This window comes from Camelina sativa, chromosome 19 (assembly GCF_000633955.1).
Source record: "Camelina sativa cultivar DH55 chromosome 19, Cs, whole genome shotgun sequence".
Lineage (NCBI taxonomy): Eukaryota > Viridiplantae > Streptophyta > Magnoliopsida > Brassicales > Brassicaceae > Camelina > Camelina sativa.
In genome coordinates, this window is record NC_025703.1 from 19,196,144 (window position 1) to 19,213,905 (window position 17,762).

General features: G+C 38.9%; 2 long non-coding RNA genes across 2 annotated transcripts; one reads left to right on the plus strand and one right to left on the minus strand.

Moving 5' to 3' along the window:
- Window positions 9,611-15,478, minus strand: LOC109130713. The gene is made up of 2 exons (XR_002036654.1): window positions 15,215-15,478; window positions 9,611-10,116 (listed from the first exon to the last, which is right to left on the minus strand). It is a non-coding gene; the product is annotated as an uncharacterized LOC109130713 (long non-coding RNA).
- On the plus strand, window positions 15,830-17,636 carry LOC104766686. The gene is made up of 4 exons (XR_764098.2): window positions 15,830-16,093; window positions 16,617-16,899; window positions 16,980-17,191; window positions 17,325-17,636. It is a non-coding gene; the product is annotated as an uncharacterized LOC104766686 (long non-coding RNA).

Here is a 17,762-nt window from a genome sequence, read left to right on the forward strand (position 1 = left end):
GAAGATAAATTGTCTTTTTTTTTTTTTTTTTTGGTAGAAGACCGGATGGCAACAGCCCCCGTGATTTATTTAAAACTTAAAATAGAAAAATTACAAACAAACTCTCCGAGGCCGTGAAAGACCACGAAGATCATCGTCCAACAGAGGAATAATAAAAGTCGGAGCTGAAACAAAATTATGAAAACCTAAAGGAAGAGAAAACGCATAGCTTGCTAATCCATCGGCAGGACAATTAGCTTCTCTATACACATGAGAAATCCGGACATTCCAGTCCTTTGAGATAAAGCCATGGCACATCCATACCAGGAAAGACAGCGGATGATACCTGCTTATCCCTGTCTTAAGAAACCCCACCACCATATCTGAATTCAGCTCCAATTCTACCCGATCCGCTCGCTGCTCCCAAGCCAGGTACAAACCATAGTACACACCCCACAGTTCAGCTAAGGGAGCCGAACACCGTCCAATATTAAGCGCAAATCCACCCCTCCAAGCGCCTGCTGCATCACGCAAGACACCTCCTGCACTAGCTGGACCATGATTCCCACGAGAAGCGCCATCCGTGTTTACTTTCAACCAACCGGGTTCCGGGAATCGCCAACAAACCATGCGCTCCACTCTAGCTATCCTCACTCTCCCTTCTGCACAAGACCGATTAGCATTCACCACCTCCCGAGATAGATCTTTCAGGAATTGGACTCTATCCCTGCATTTACCTGTTTCACCAAAAACATTCATACACCGCCACTTCCAGCCCCACCAAACAGTCATAGCAAAAGTTATTGACCATTATAAACCATCCCTGGTCCCCGCCCCATTCAAATTCGCATATATCCATTCCAACAAGGTTTGACCAAAAAACTCACCCCTCCTCTGCCTCGGGACAAGCCGCATCCAAACACCTAAAATGGCAGGGCAATCGCGCAAAACATGTAAGATAGTCTCCACTCCACCCTTACATACCGTACAGACATCAGAGTCACATATGTGGCGTCTATGTCTTTCAGCATTCACCATTAACACTTGATGCCCTACAAACCAGAGGAAAACGCGTACACGTTCTGGAACAGCAATTCTCCAAACTCGTGTGAAGAACGTAGACATGTCTGGTCGTGGAGTCCCATTCTGAATGAGCATCTCATAAGCCGACCTTACTGTAAAGACCCCATCATTGGTCCTTCCCCATGATAATCTATATGTCGCCCCAGTGAAGTTATCAACAACTATAGACATTAACTCCTCCCTCAAATGTACCAGTAAATGCGGTGCAATCTGATCCATATCCCAACCCCTACCATCGATCCAGAAATCTCGAACCAGTCCTGACTCATGATTAGGTCCCAACTCACCTATACAATTATCAGCCAAATTATCCCATGAGAGCCATTTATCTGTCCAAAACTTGATAGTACGCCCATCACCAATCACCCAACTATGACCAGGTAGAACCACCACTCTTAAGCCAACCCCTACGCTCCTCCATGTTGAGGACCAGTTACTCTTCACTGCAGACCACGATGTATCCTGCAAATAACCCACTTTATACTTACTGATCACCACTTTAGCCCAAAGTTTGTCTCTGTCATTAAGTAGTCTCCAACCAATCTTTGCAATAAGAGCTATATTCATGGTCTTAGCCGCTCGAATACCCAAACCACCTTCTGCTTTAGATAAACATACCCTATCCCAAGCAACTAAATGCTGCTTCTGCTTTTTTGGTGTACTACCCCACAAGAAAGATCGTAAAGTTTTATCCAAGGCTGCGAGAACAGACTGGGGCAGGATTATAGTTGACATGGAGTGAACAGGTATAGAAGATAAGACTGCTTTCGTCAATGTCAAACGACCTGCAAAACTAAGCATTCTCCCCTTCCACCCAGCTATTTTTGATGAAACTCTTTCCAGAACTGAACTGAACGTCTCTTCGTTCATACGCTTGTGAAGTATTGGCATACCCAAATATTTACCCAAGTCTCGAGTAGACTGAATACCACTCTCTACACTGATCAATCTCCCCAACTCAGTAGACACATTATTTGAGTAAAAGAATTTCGACTTCTCGAGGCTTACCTTTTGTCCCGAGGCTGAACAAAAAGCTTCCAACACGCCACAAATCACTCTTATTTGTGTTACTGACGCCTCTGCAAACAGAATGAGGTCATCAGCAAAACAAATATGAGAGAGTTGTGGTCCACCTCTCGAAAAACGGATTGGTTTCCATCTCTTATTCACAACCGAAAGATCAATCATCTGACACAACCTTTCCATGGAAAGAACAAATAGATAGGGTGACAGCGGATCTCCCTGACGCAGTCCTCGTTGCGGAGTAAAGGGCTCAGTCTTCTCCCCATTCCATAAAAGGCTCATAGATGGTCCAGATACACACTGTAAAATCCATCGAACCAAGTCTCTGTAAACCCTGGTGCTAGAAGCGTATCCTCCAAGAAGTCCCACCAAATTCTGTCATAGGCCTTCTCCAGATCAAGTTTCAAAAGCATCCATCCCTTTCTTCCCTTCTTGCGTCTCATAGAATGGACATCCTCTTGAACCACCGCAATGTTGTCAGTACTTAGCCGGCCTGGGATAAAGCTAGCTTGAGCAGGACCTATAAGCTTAGATATCATATCCTTCAGCCGTTCTACCAAAGTCTTAGTGATAGTCTTAAACAAGACATTACACAGACTAATTGGTCTGAATGGACTAATCTGTTTCGGCTTCAACACCTTCGCGATCAACACCAACAGAGCATCATTTGTACTAGGCGGTAAAACACCAGTTTCAAAAAACTCAAGCACAAACCTTACCACAGAGTCACCAACCACATCCCAACACTGCTGATACAAGATTGGTTGGTATCCATCTGGTCCCGGAGCTTTAAAACTCCCCATCTTGCGTATTGCCTTCTCTACAGCAGTACTCGATTGCGAGAAGTTCTAACTCATGAGAATCTGACACCCAAATACCCGCATCATTCTTTAAACATTCAATGCGGTTTCTTCTCCGTTGTATAATTGTGGAAGTCTGGAAGAAACTGGTGTTCCTATCTCCTAGGACAATCCATTTTTCTCGAGACTTCTGAAACCATAAGACCTCCTCTAGTTCAAGTAAAACATCAAACTCTTTAACCAGATCCTTTTCCTTTCGTAACAGAACATCCGTTTGAGAAACATCCAATAAGTCCTAAACAGCTTGAATCTCCTCCACCAGCTGCACTTTCCGACGCTGAACATCACCGAAGACCTCCTTGTTCCATTTACGTAGAATCAAACGTAGCTCCATCAACGCCTCAGGTGTCTTTAACTCCCTCTTCCAAGAAGTTGACACCAAATCCTTAAAACTATCATGCTTCAACCAAGCTGCTTCAAACCGAAATGGCCGTCGCCTTGGATCCCCTTTTGGTTCCGGTGAAAGTTGAACGTACAAGGGTGCTTGGTCAGAAGATAGAAAAGGAAGATGCTTCACTATAGCTTCCTGCCACTGTAATCGAGTCTAAGCACAACACAGGACCCAATCCAATCTTTTAGCAACAAAATTCGACTCCACCTTGCCTCTCTTCCATGTAAACTGGTTACCTTGAAAACCAAGATCAATCAGAGACAAGTCGTCGATCCATTCTCCAAACGCTAATGAATCCGCAGAGAGACGACCATTCCCCCCAGTACGCTCATCCACGCGGACAATTGTGTTGAAGTCCCCACCAATTAACAGCGGACCAGAGATGCCATGAATGACCTCCATCAACTTTGCCCAGAGACCACTCCGTCTAGTAACAGTAGGAGCTGCATAGACGACTATAAGCTGCAACACCTCTACCCCATTCACAATCTTTGCATGAATAAACTGCTCGGACGATTCAACAATCTCCACACTACCAATGTCCGATATCCACAACAACCACAATCCCCCACTCTGTCCTACAACTTTGACTCTAAACGAGTTCGCAAACCCCAATTTTTGACAAATCTGGTCAGCTCTACTTCCACCCGCATGAGTCTCAAATAAAGCCAGAATGTCCGTAGGGAATCGTTTCAAAATATAACGAATTGATATTCGAAAAGTGGGTTTATTCGCCCCCCTACAGTTCCAGAGCAAGCAATTCATCTTGACTACAATCAATAAAACTCGAACCACCAGGGATAACTGTTACGCGACCCGATCACCAGACGCTTCCCCTGAAGGAACCTTCAGTGACGCAACCCCATCAGTCCCCAAAACAGCTTCCACTTCCGGCTCAATCGAACCATCACCCATACTCGGACCCACCAAGCCGGAGTCAACAGACATATCTAAACTCTCTCCATCCACCGAAAATCCACCTTCACGACCCATCGTCTCCTTCTCAACTCTAAGCCGCTTACCGTTGGCTGACATCTCGATAGTATCTCGTATCGGACCAAAGAGCAACCCCCGTGTCGGCTGAGAGTTTGTGGGCTTTTTGGACCTAGGCCCAGTTACTTGCTTCAGTCCCTTACGCGATCCAGAACTTCGTTCCTGGGCCTCAAAACGTGTGAAGCCTTTCTCCTTCGGCCCATTTGATCCCACAACAATAGACTTCACTTGCGGAAGACTCTTCCCTGTCACCACCCGATTCGGGATATATTTGTTTTCCTTATTTGCCGCCACAAGATATGAACCTCCCGTAATAACCGTCGGAGTTGATTCATCCGGAAAGTTCCCAAATCTATTCGATACCGGAATATTTGCTACCCCAGAATCAGGCAAGACCTCGCGGACTTTCCTTCCCGAGGTGCTTTCCACTTCACCCGCAGCGGCCACACCCTTACCGGCCGCCTGAGCGGGTCGCTGGTGAGAATTTTGCACCAAAGTAAAACCATCTGCATTCTGGTCACCATTACTCTCCCCCGTACGCATTTTTGTATCCTCTAGACCCGGAGCCACAACTCCCCCCGTGACTTCCTTCTTCGATACCACCCTCACTGCAAGCACTTTTGGACAAGCGTGGATCATATGAACAAATATTCCACAACCAGAACAAATGTTCGATAGACCTTCATAAGCAACAAAATAACGATCGCCATTGATCCTAATTGTACCCTTAAGTGGCTTCTGGAGATTTACTTCCACACAAACCCTTGCAAATCTCGCCCTCTCAAAATTCAGAGTATTCAAATCCACCCGAAGTGGCTTCCCCAAGCCTTGAGCAATCCTCATTAGAATACGCGGATGATAGAAATTGAGCGGAATGTTAGACACCCTAACCCACACCAGCGTCGTCACTATCTCATCCCGTAAGGGATCAAATTTCGGCGACCAAGCTTACACCATAATAGCTCCCGAATACCCTCTACGGTCCACTCGGGACCGCAGCCATGTACTCCTCCTCAACCTCAAACCAAATCATGAAAAACTGGCGCGGCAGATCCAACACATACATCGCACCACGTGGCTTCCATAGTTCCGTCAATTTCTTGCTCAGAACAGCGAGGGAGACATGCCTACCTAACACCTTCACAATCATGCAACTTTTCCATAAGCCATTCATCGCCTCCAAGACTTCTGGTTCTATAGTAACCACTGGCTCCCCATCCTCTCCATCAGGGAATTCGAGTCTTACTCGTTCATCAACGTACACTGTAGCCAGTATCTCCTCCGGTGCCGGTCTCCCTCCTGCCGCACTCCCCGTAACCTTCTGCACCCACAGACGAGATCCATCCGGGGGATCCTCTGGAGGTCGATCTCTTACACCCACATCCATCATAGTAGCATCGTCACCGGTTGAGCCCAAAACCCTAGAGTCGCCAAGCGCAAACATTCTCTCTGATTATTTTCGGTGTTTATTCGGACTTGTTATTTGTGGTCGAAGATAGATTGTCTTTGTTAAAAGGAGTTGTATGTGTATAGAATATAGAAATAAAAAAAATCTTACCGAACCGAGGTTGTTAATTGGGTGAAAGTCTTTTTTCACTTTTTTTCTTCCACTGTTTTTTATTGGACAATACTTTGGTTCACCCCTAGGGTGAACCTCTTCATTCACCCCCATAGTAAATAAGGAAATTAAATCTGTATATATTATTATAGAATTAAAAACTTAAACCACTCTTTTATAAATCCAAACCGATATATAATTTCATCCTAATTGTAAAATCTAAACCCTAACCATCACATTTGTAAACCCAAACCGACATATAATTTCATTCTAATTATAAAATCTAAACCCTAACCATCTCATTTGTAAACCCAAACCGACATATAATTTCGTTCTAATTGTAAAATCTAAATCCTAACCACCTCATTTGTAAACCCAAACTGACATATAATTCATTTTAATTGTAAAATCTAAACCCTAATTCTCACTTATAAACCCAAACCGATATATAATCTCGTTTAATTGTAAAATCTAAACCAAGTGGATATTTAATTTTCCTTAAATAAAAGTATACAGAAATTGTTTCCTTAATTTGTTTTGATTTTTAATTTAATTTTGATTTATTTTTTAAATGAAATATTAGATGGAACATTCTGATTGGTTGAGAGATGAGGGGTGAATACAAAGGTTCACCCCTAGGGGTGAATACAAAGGTTCACCCCTAGGAGTGAACCTAAGTATTTTTCTTCTCTCTAACCATGATGAAAAATGATGAACTTAGGAGGAATCTGTTATAATTGTGGAATTGTTTGCTTGATATGGTGAGTGGTGATGTATATGTTAGCGATAAAAAGGATGTATTTAGATGTAAGAGGAGAGGTTTAGCTTTTTGAGACACACGTTTAGTTATAATATATTTTTGGATTTTTTTTTAATTAATACAATGGCAGAGAGTTGTAAATAAGTTGATGTTTTGAGGGTTGTAAATTAAAGATATTTTAAAATTAATACTAATATATTCCTTTTTATCATTAATTTCACTTTTTAATCAAATTAAATTTTTTGAATTCTATTTTTGATTTGTACTAATCTGATAATCAAAAATCTTTGAATATAGACTAATAATTAATATACAAAGCTGATCTTTAGCAAATCCAAATTGTTAACTTTAATAATATATCATTTATTATATTCAAAGATTTCTCCACAAGTTTAGCAATACATAAAAAATTAAATGTATTTGATTCAATAATAAATGTTACCACCATTAGCTGCTATATTAACAAAACCATTCCTTAAAATTAGTTATCAAAATCTAAAATCTATGCATAAAAAAATGAACAAAACAATTCCGTCATAAATGTTGTGCATCTTCAGCGGCAATCAACTAATAAATCCCTTTAAAATAGTTACCAAAATTGCATAGAAACTAATTTGTAAAATACATAATTGATTCATTACATGGTCTAAATATTTAAAATAAAGCAAATAATCGGAAAAAATCACAACACTTCCTATATTTAAATTTTTTATTCTATGGGATATTCTTTACTTATACGGTACCTAAACATTCAAAATTAAAACATATATTTCTACCAAAATCGAATCATACAACGGACAGAAAATCTCTAATTATAAGATTTTTTAAATATACTCTTACTAATCAGAATTATATTAATGTTTATGCACATAATTTCATATCAGAAAATGTAAATTAGATTTTTATTAAAATTCCAATCTATTTATGGTATTACGATGAGAAGTAGTGGACATGAGACATAAATCGGTTATTCGTATAATTGAAAACATTTTACTTAAAACGATTTTCAAATAAAGGTTGACTATATGACATATAAAGAATTATCTTGAGACAAGTATTTTGAGAATTCTGGGTATTTTTAAAAATATTTTGAGAGTTTTTGAGATAATTTATACTAACTATATAAATTAAACATTCAAATGGAGAATACATGTATTTTGTCTAAATTTCTTAGCCAAAATTTATTAATAACATTATTATATTGGTAATTATTTAAAACAGAATGGTTAACGAACATAAAATTTCTAACTGGATGGATCGAGATGAGATGAGATGGGATGAGACTGGACGAGATTTAACACCCTGTAACAAAATTACTTTAACATTTTCAACAAACACGGGCTGTGTTTGATTATTATTGATAGATTACAAAAAAATGTATATTTTTGAGCTAATGAATATGATGATGATGTTTATTTTTGGTACCGGTTGTAGTATTCTACTTATACACTAAAGTATTGACAAAACACCGTAAAAGAGTGACCAACTAGTTTTTATGGAAAAAATACTACTATTATACAATTAAAATTTTATGACCTAAAAGGGTTTATTATTAGATTGAATATATGTTTTACCAGTGTATTTTTGAAGTAATCTTATATACTAATTAAGTATATATACTTTTAGAAAACAATAATTAAATTTTGAGAAAAGTCAAATTTATTTATTGTATTAAGAAGAGAAATAGTATGTGTAAACTGAAACGGATATATTCGAATAATGAAAAACAATATATTAATTATTTTTTTTAAACGGGACATAAATCTTAGATAAAAGTACAAAATCAAAAGTATAGGTAGATAAATTTAAGTGTCAAGCTTTCACTAATATGGATAAGAATTGATTATGCGACATGTAATTAACTACTTTGGAAGAGGCACTTTGAAAAATTTGGTATTTTATAATTTTGGATAATTTTAACTAAGTAAAAAAATTATTCAACAGAGAAATTTGGTATCCCGAATAAATTTCTTACCCAATCTCTTTTAGTAAATATTGTTTAATGAATAATTATTTAAAAGAAAACGAACATAAGAAAAAAAAAATTCTGATGGATACAGGATGAAACGAGACGAAAGGGGATGGGTTAGGACGTGAAAGGGTGGGACAGGACTAGACGTATTTGTAACACCCCGACTGCCACCTCTTAGTGGGCCTCATGTCCAATCCCAGTCCATGGGTCCACCTTCCTTAATGGGCCTCACTTCCCCTCACTAGGCCCGTGAGCCCATCAATATTCGACGGCCGGTTTGCTACGTCCAGAAGACTTTAAAGACTTGTTACTGTCCCTACAAATCACCACATGATCTTTTCCTATGTTTTGTCCACACTCGCACAGTTCCGACAGTCACTTCCCGGAAGGTCACCCATCCTAAGACTACTCCAGCTCAAGCACGCTTAACTCTGGAGTTCTCTCAAGACCTTTGTCCGAAAATATAAGTGCACTTTGGTGACACATAGGTGGCCAAATCAATTCTTTTAAACCTCTCCGCAAGTCTCTGATACCGGGGTGTCACAATTCACCCCAACTAACAGATCCCAACGTCCTCGTTGCGCACCAAGATCGTCACCCCCGACGGTGTGAGACCACTCGACTCCACACACGTGATATAGATAATAGTAGAATAATCTAGAAAATTTTGTAAGCTAACCATGGAGACTATAAATACCTCCTCACCCCATCATTTGTAATTAACTTGAAGAAGTGAAATAAAAAGAAAGTTTCAATAAAGAGTGTTCTTCATAAGTTCTCTAAGTCTCTTTAAAAGTCTTTCAAGTATTCTTTAATTGTTCTTCCAAATTTTCTATCATACTTGGAAGAATTCTCATTTTAGTTCTTTCGAGTGTCTCAGGGTATTACGGTATTGGGCTAGTGCTAAGCACTATTGAACTTCCTTTAGGGCACTCCCATCAGTCATCCCCTAATGAATGTCTTTACTATAAAATAATATTAAATTTAATGCTTGTTTAATCTAGATATTCCCATTAAGTTTTTATTACTTTTCATCTTCCATTGGTGAACTTTGTGTATGGATGTCTTAAAAATAAAAACAAAAATTGATTTATATAAAATTATTTGTGACATTTAAAGGAAGAGCAGATGAGTTTGATTCTCCTTCATGTCACTTCTTCTAAAATTGTTGCTCCTTCCCCTGCCTTTCGCCAACGGTTTTTTCCCAGCTATGGTCAACGTTCACAGAGCACTCAAGAGATACAGATTGCACAAGAAGATCAAAGTCTCCACAACACATTCCCTCCTTCAACTGCTAATTTTCACAAATCGATCTCTAATTCGGTTTTGAAACCGCTCATAAGGTTTCTACAACGAACAGAGTCAGCTCTCATGGTGAATGTGTACCCTTACCTCGCTTATAAACAATTGTTCCCTTCGATTCCGCTCGACTTCGCTTTGTTTCAGCAGATGAACAGTCCCAAGCGACGGAGAGATTACCAAAAACGAAAGCATCTCCTGCATACACCAATGGGAGAGATTAGAGAACATAGATAAATGTTAATATCAACAGTTTACTGTCTAAACTGAACAATAGTCTATTTGAGTGGAAGTTGAACGCAGCATTTAGCATGTTTGGTTTTATCAAATACAAAACGAAGAGATTAAAGCGATATGATGGTAGCAACCCAAGGAAACTGTTAGGATTCACACCTGTAAGCAACTCGGAACACTTCTCTAAATCTAATCGAACTTTGCTCAAGAATCTTGTAAAAGTAAAGAACTAGAACACGAGGCAATTGTTAACCCAGTTCAGTGCAATCGATGTGATTACACCTACGTCTGGGGCCGAATCAATCCGGCAAAATTCACTATGAGAAAAGGTTACAGCTCAGAACCGAGCTTTACAACAATGGTGGATCTCTCTCTCTAACAAACTCTCTTTTCTTTTTTTCGATAACAGAAGATGAAGAGATCGATAACAATAAGATCGAAGAAGAAGACTAAACGTAAGAAACGCAACGTTTCAGTTATATTAGCAAACCCTCCACTGCAGTTAGAGACTTTACTCTGATCTCCTTCTCTCTGGTTTAATCAACAATTTCCCAAACCAGAGATAGCCACCAAACCAACTCTTTAATTTCCGGTTTAGAACCAAACCATCATCAACCCAGAATTGAATCAGTACTAACAATCTCAACACTCCACCTTGATTCAATTCCTTTTCTCTAACCATGAACTTGCACTTACTTGGATTTAACCTTCAGCCGAGATGACACTTCACCTCACTTGATCAGCTTTAGAAAATCTAAAGCTGCCTCAAACTTCTTAACTGGAATGCCTTTTGTAAGCAAATCCGCAGGATTCCTTGATGTATGAATCTTCAGAACCTCAACCTCTCTAGACTCAACAATGTCTCTGATGAAGTTGTACTTAGTTGCAATATGTTTCGTTCTCTCATGAAACGTGTTATTCTTTGATAGACATATTGCTGAATGCGAGTCACACCATACCGTGACCTTCTCTTGTTCATAACCCATGTCCTCCAAAAGCCCTTTGAGCCATAATGCTTCTTTAACCGCTTATGTGAGTGCAATATACTCAGCCTCTGTGCTTGACAAAGTCACAGTTGACTGTAAACTCGACTTCCAGCTGACAGTATTACCACCAACTGTAAAAACATAACCATTGGTAGACCTTTTCCGATCTAAATCACCAGCATAATCGGAGTCGCTAAAACCTTGAATCTCTAGCTTGTTCCCTTTCGTGAAAACCAAATTCAAAACACTAGAGCCTCTTAGATACCTCAGCAACCACTTCACTGCTTCCCAATGAATCTTCCCAGGTTTCTTCATAAACCTACTCAACAAACCAATAGCCTGAGCTATGTCCGGCCTTGAGCCCACCATTAAGTACATGATACTTCCTATGGCACTTGCATATGGAACCTTTTCCAAATCAACACACTCTCGGTCATTCTTCACAGATGCCAACTTGAAGTGCGTTCCAATCGGAGTTTCTACCTCATGAGCCTTACTCATGTTAAACTGACTCAATACTTTCTCCAAATAACCAGACTGAGACAAATATAGAACCCCTTCTTCTCGATTACGAATTATATCAATTCCCAGAATCCTACTTGCAGATCCCATATCCTTCATCTCAAACTCTAAGCTCAAAGCTTCTTTCAACCTACTTATCTCTTCTTTACTCTTAGCAGCTAACAACATATCATCTACATAAAGTAACAAGTAGATGATTTCACCAGGATTTACCTCTTTTGCATACACACAAGAGTCATGCTCACTCCGGTTGAACTCTTGTTTCATCATGAATGCATTAAACTTCTTATTCCACTGCCTTGGAGCCTGTTTTAAACCATCAAGAGATTTCTTCAACAAACAAACTTGATCTTTTCCTGGATCTACCTCATAACCTTCAGGTTATTCCATGTATATAGGTCGATCAAGTTCTCCATGCAGAAATGCCGTCTTGACATCCATCTGCTCCAGTTCTAAGTCATCTTGAACCACCAATGACATTAAAACTCTAATTGATATGTGCTTCACTATAGGTGCAAACACCTCTTGATAGTCAATCAGTATCCTCTGTGTAAAGTCTCTAGCCACCAATCTGGCCTTAAACCTCTCAGGTTCTACCCCTGGAATGACTGGCTTCTTTCTATAGAGCCATCTACAGCTAATAACTTTCTTATTTACAGGTCTATCCACTACATCAAAGGTCTCATTCTTCTTTAATGAACTTATTTCTTCATCCATACCCGCATCTCATTCTTTACTGTACTTGTCCTCTTTCGCTTCATGATAGCACTAGAAACACTCCTTTCAAAGGTCTAGGTTTAAGCTTTCCCTTATCTTGATGCACATAAGCGACATAGCCAAATCTTCTCAAGTGTTTATAACCACACTTCTTATTCAGCCACAGCTCTTCAGGTACATTGTGATCAATAGCAGATGCAGGGGACCGATTTACAAGATAGGCAGTAGTACCTGCTGCTTCAGCCCAGAAACGTTCTTCTAACCCAGACTCATTTAACAGACATCTTACCTTTTCCATAAGTGTCTGATTCATCCTCTCTGCAACTCCGTTTTGCTCTGGAGTATAAGTGCAAGTTCGATGTCTCTCAATACCATGCTTCTTACAATATTCATCAAACTTCAAATTGCAAAACTCCAATCCATTGTCTGTTCTGAGGACTTTTACCTTTTTACCAATCTGATTTTCAACTTACTCTTTCCACTCGCAAAAGCGATCGAATGTCTCATCCTTTGTCTTGAGAAACATGAGCCAAACCTTACGAGTCTTATCATCAATGATAGATAAGAAATACTGCTAACCTGAGAGTGACAGTGTCACATTCGGTGAACCCCACAAATCTGCATGAACATATCCCAATGCATCCTCAGTATCGTGTCTACCCACATTGAAACTCAACTTCTTGGACTTTCCCATACGCAATGCTCACAAAACTCCAAGTTGGTTCTTTCTTCTGCAATAGTCCTTTCTCGGTTAACACTTTCATACTGTTAAGACTCAAATGTCCAAGCCTGTTATGCCACAACACGGTGCTGTCTTTCACATTCTCAGTGTTGCAATTATCGCTGATAACAGTCTTACCATTCAAAATATACAGACCATTGTTCAAGCTTCCTGACAAAGCTGTTTTCTTATTCTTGAAATATCTCACTTTGTCGTCTCCACCTTCATGCTTATATCCCAGTTTGTCAAGAGTACCCGTTGAAATCAAATTCCTCCTCAAGTCTGGAACATAATTAACGTTGTTCAACACCTTTATTGAACCTCCATTCGTATTAACACGAATTGAACCTATTCCCTGTGATACCACAGCTCGATTATCTCCCAGCAGAATAGTTGTTTCTCCATTTTCTTGAAAACTACAAAACCAATCCCTCATAGATTTCATGTGAGATGTACACCCTGAATCTAGAATCCACAAGTCTTTGAACAACTGATTGTTGACACTCAGAGCCTCCGAGAATACCAGCTTTTCTGTTATAACTCCAGCTTCATTCTGACCTTCACTTTCAAGCTTTTGCTTCTTGGCATAATAGTCCTTCTTAACATGCCCTTCATTCTTGCAGAACCAACAAGTGACTTTTGTTTTGGAGTTTGACCTGCTTCTATCTTTTTCCTTCGAACGATTTAGTTGGCCTCTAGTCTGAGGTCTTCCTCTTTCAGTAGTGTACAACGCTGCAGATGAACCTCTCTCAGACTCTTTCGACTCAGCCAGCTCTCTCTCCAGAGACTTAGCTGAGGATATCACATCCTGAACAGACAAACTCTTGTTACCATATTTAAGCGTATGCTTAAGCTGAATGTAGCTGGCTGGCAAGCAATTTAACAGCAATATCGCTTGAACCTCTTCAGAAACCTGAATCTCCAAGCTCCCCAACTCTGCAACAATCTTCAAGAAATCGTCTACATTCTGATCTATAGTCTGAGCATGATTTACCTTACGCAGAACCTTGTCCCCAACATGATTTATGATTAACGTCAAAGCTTGTTGCGATTGATCAATCTTGATTAGATATGGTACCTCTTTAGTCTGTAATGACGAAGAGTCTGATGATTCTTCAGAAGCAATCTTCTTTTCTTCTTCCTTTGTTAACGGAACTGTCTTGGTCAGCGTGAAATCGGTGAGAATGTTCTTTAAACCAAAAACCCCAAGCTGAGCCAAAATCCGAATCTTCCATAGTGAGAAGTCGCTATCACCATTGAACATCTTAATCTCAACTCGTGCCGTTGCCACCGCCATCAATTTGATCTAAGAGAAGAACCTACGCTCTGATACCACTTTGTTATGATTCACACCTGTAAGCAACTCGGAACACTTCTCTAAATCTAATCGAACTTTGCTCAAGAATCTTGTAAAAGTAAAGAACTAGAACACGAGGCAATTGTTAACCCAGTTTAGTGCAATCGATGTGATTACACCTACGTTTAGGGCCGAAACAATCCGGCAAAATTCACTATGAGAAAAGGTTACAGCTCAGAACCGAGCTTTACAACAATGGTGGATCTCTCTCTCTAACAAACTCTCTTTTCTTTTTTTCGATAACAAAAGATGAAGAGATCGATAACAATAAGATCGAAGAAGAAGACTAAACGTAAGAAACGCGACGTTTCAGTTATATTAGCAAACCCGCAACTGCAGTTAGAGACTTTACTCTAATCTCCTTCTCTCTGGTTTAATCAACAATTTCCCAAACCAGAGATAGCCACCAAACCAACTCTTTAATTTCCGGTTTAGAACCAAACCATCATCAACCCAGAATTGAATCAGTACTAACAATCTCAACAGAAACTTAATAAAAAAAAACAAGTCTATTTAATGTACTGAGATTTTTGTGCTAAAGAATGTAGCTTTGTTTTCAAATTCCTTTCAGCAGAAACAAAGTAGTAAGTATACAAAAGACAAGATGACATACCATAACGTCAATCAAGTGGACTCTCGAAACATAAAATTCAGAAATTTAACCACTAAGATCATCCACACCAACAATTTCTATACCGAATAAAACCAAAACTAGCAGTCAAATAGAAGATCTATAAGGAAGAAGATAAGTTCACTTACCCGGAGAAGCGATACCCGACGGTAATGGCGGAGAGCAACAACGACACTCCTCATCGGCTAACAACAACACGAACGAGACGATGTCGATGATCTATTTCTTTTAAGAACATGCGAAAATCCGATAGTCCATCTGAAGTGAATTTACACTTCTGAGAGTATCTCACTACACGTTACGAATCGATTTATCAGAATTGATTCATTAGAAAAGGATATAGTTTTTGTGTTGTATTCAGATATAGGCGAAAGGCGAAGATATGTTTTTGCAAAGAAAAAAAAGAAAATAAAAATATACTCTCACTGGCCAATGTCATGGTGACACATAAGATGTCTCCAAGGTTCTAAAATCATCTCGGCAAAAACACGGATCAATACTGTTTGCAAAATAAATTTTCTTTTTTCTTTTTTTTTTTTAATTTCTCATTTTTCTACAGACCGTCACTTTGTATGACCAATGGGAGTGCTCTACATTACATCGGAAAGAAAATAAATTTTAAAATAATAATAAAAGTTGTATTAAAATTGATCCATGTTGAGAAAATTATGCGAATGTAAGAGCTTCTCCAACAGGAGCTCTTACCAGGCCTCTTATCTTATTGATACGTGTCAGCGTTTTGATACTTAAAAAAAAAATTATACCAATTCTTTTTTTTTCTTATTCTCTCTCTCTTTTCCGATAATATATATCTGCAAGGCAAACACATAGATCGACCATCAGTTTGATTTTGGGAATTAGGGTTTGAATTACTGTTTAGTTAAGGTGCTAATCCGACCAAAGTGAAGGAGCACCGTAACGGTGGCTGAGAGAGCATAGTGATCGGTGAGTGTGGCGGCCAAGCTGATGAAGGTTTTGGATCAACGGAAGTCCCGGTGGAGACGGAGGTGTGTTGCTGTTCTTCCCTCTCTTATGTATTTTGAAAAATATAATGGTAATGAAAATTATTGAGCATAGCAGAAACATCATTTGCATGTCTGGATTCTTGTAAAATATGATGGTATTGGATTTTTCTTATATTGAACATGATTCCAAGTTTCAATTTAGAAAATTTACAGTGAATTGAGTTGATTTTTATTTTTGGCTACTACTGGGGATTTTGTGTGTTGTCTAATTGGGTTTTATGGTTTGATGATTTCGAATTCAGGATGATTCAGTAATGATTTCGAATTCAGGATGATGTTTTTTTTTTTTTTTTTAATGTATTGTTATAGAATTTATAACAATAGTTATAAATTAGGTGATTGTTATAGAATTTATATAAGACCGTGTCTTTCACTATGTAAATTAGGTGACTTGGTGAAATTAGAAAAGGAAAAAATTCTTGCTTTAGCTGATCGAGATTGGGGTTTGATGTGGATGAAGTTTTTTTTTAAACTGATATGTTTTTGTTTATGGATTAATGAGCAGAAAGCGTGGGAAGTAGTGCAATCTCCATTTAAGAATTCGATGATGATGGGTTTCATGATGTGGATGGCTGGAAACACAGTCCATCTATTTAGCATTGGTATTACATTCTCTGCTCTTTGGCAGCCTATCAGCGCTCTCCAGAGTGTTGGAAAGAGTAAGAACCTTCTTTACATTACTATTATTCATCTTAGCCTTATATGCAATTTGACGTCATATACTCACAAGTCTCACATTAGTCAGCCCACAATGGTATGTACCTATACAAGCCAAGTTCTCTACGGTAGTAAGTATTTAGTCTCTCTTCCAACTACTCGAACTCTCTAACCTGTTCTGGTTTATAATGTTTTGTGGTTTCTTATGTAGGTTGCTAGCTGGGGTGGTGATCTTTTGGACCGTGTGGCATTCTATCACTCTCTCTTGCTCCAAGAGATAACCATGAAGCTCCGGTTCAGTTTGCTCTTGAAAGTGGGATTCCTGCGATTCTTCGCATAATCTCTACGCAACGCCTCCCCTTCCCTTGGGATGCATTTGATATGGCTCATTGCTCGAGAGTCTTATTCCCTGGACATAATTTGGTAAGTAGCTCAAAAACTATAAGAAATGTATTGACTACTTCATAGTGATATCTACTAATGCATCTGAGTTCTTGTGATTGGTGTATAATCCATTTATCTCAACTCATTAAAAATGTGATCACTGATCTTGCAGGTGGATCTATTCGACTCCTCCTGATTCAATCAATTGCATCAGACAGAGAGAACATAGTGCACAGATTTTTCTTCGTTTGATGATGATACGAGAAGCAGAAAAGTTGGAATAGAGATGAAGAGACAGAATAGGAGAGCATTGGGTGTGGTGATTAAACAGAATCTCGTTGGTTCAAAAGCTTATCCTTGCGTTGTTAACAAGAGAAGAGGCTTCTCTCAACTCAACCCTCTCTCTCTCAAAATATTTTTTTTTCAAAATTAAGAACTCCAATACAAGCTTCACCATTGGAGAAGCAAAATTTTAATTACTCTTTCACAAGTTCTTATTTTAAAAAAATACAAAATATATTCTTAAAAAATTTAAAAACCTCAAAATAACATCCTAGTTGGAGAAGCTCTAAGAACACGAAAGAAGAAGAAGAATCTCTCTCGACGTCTC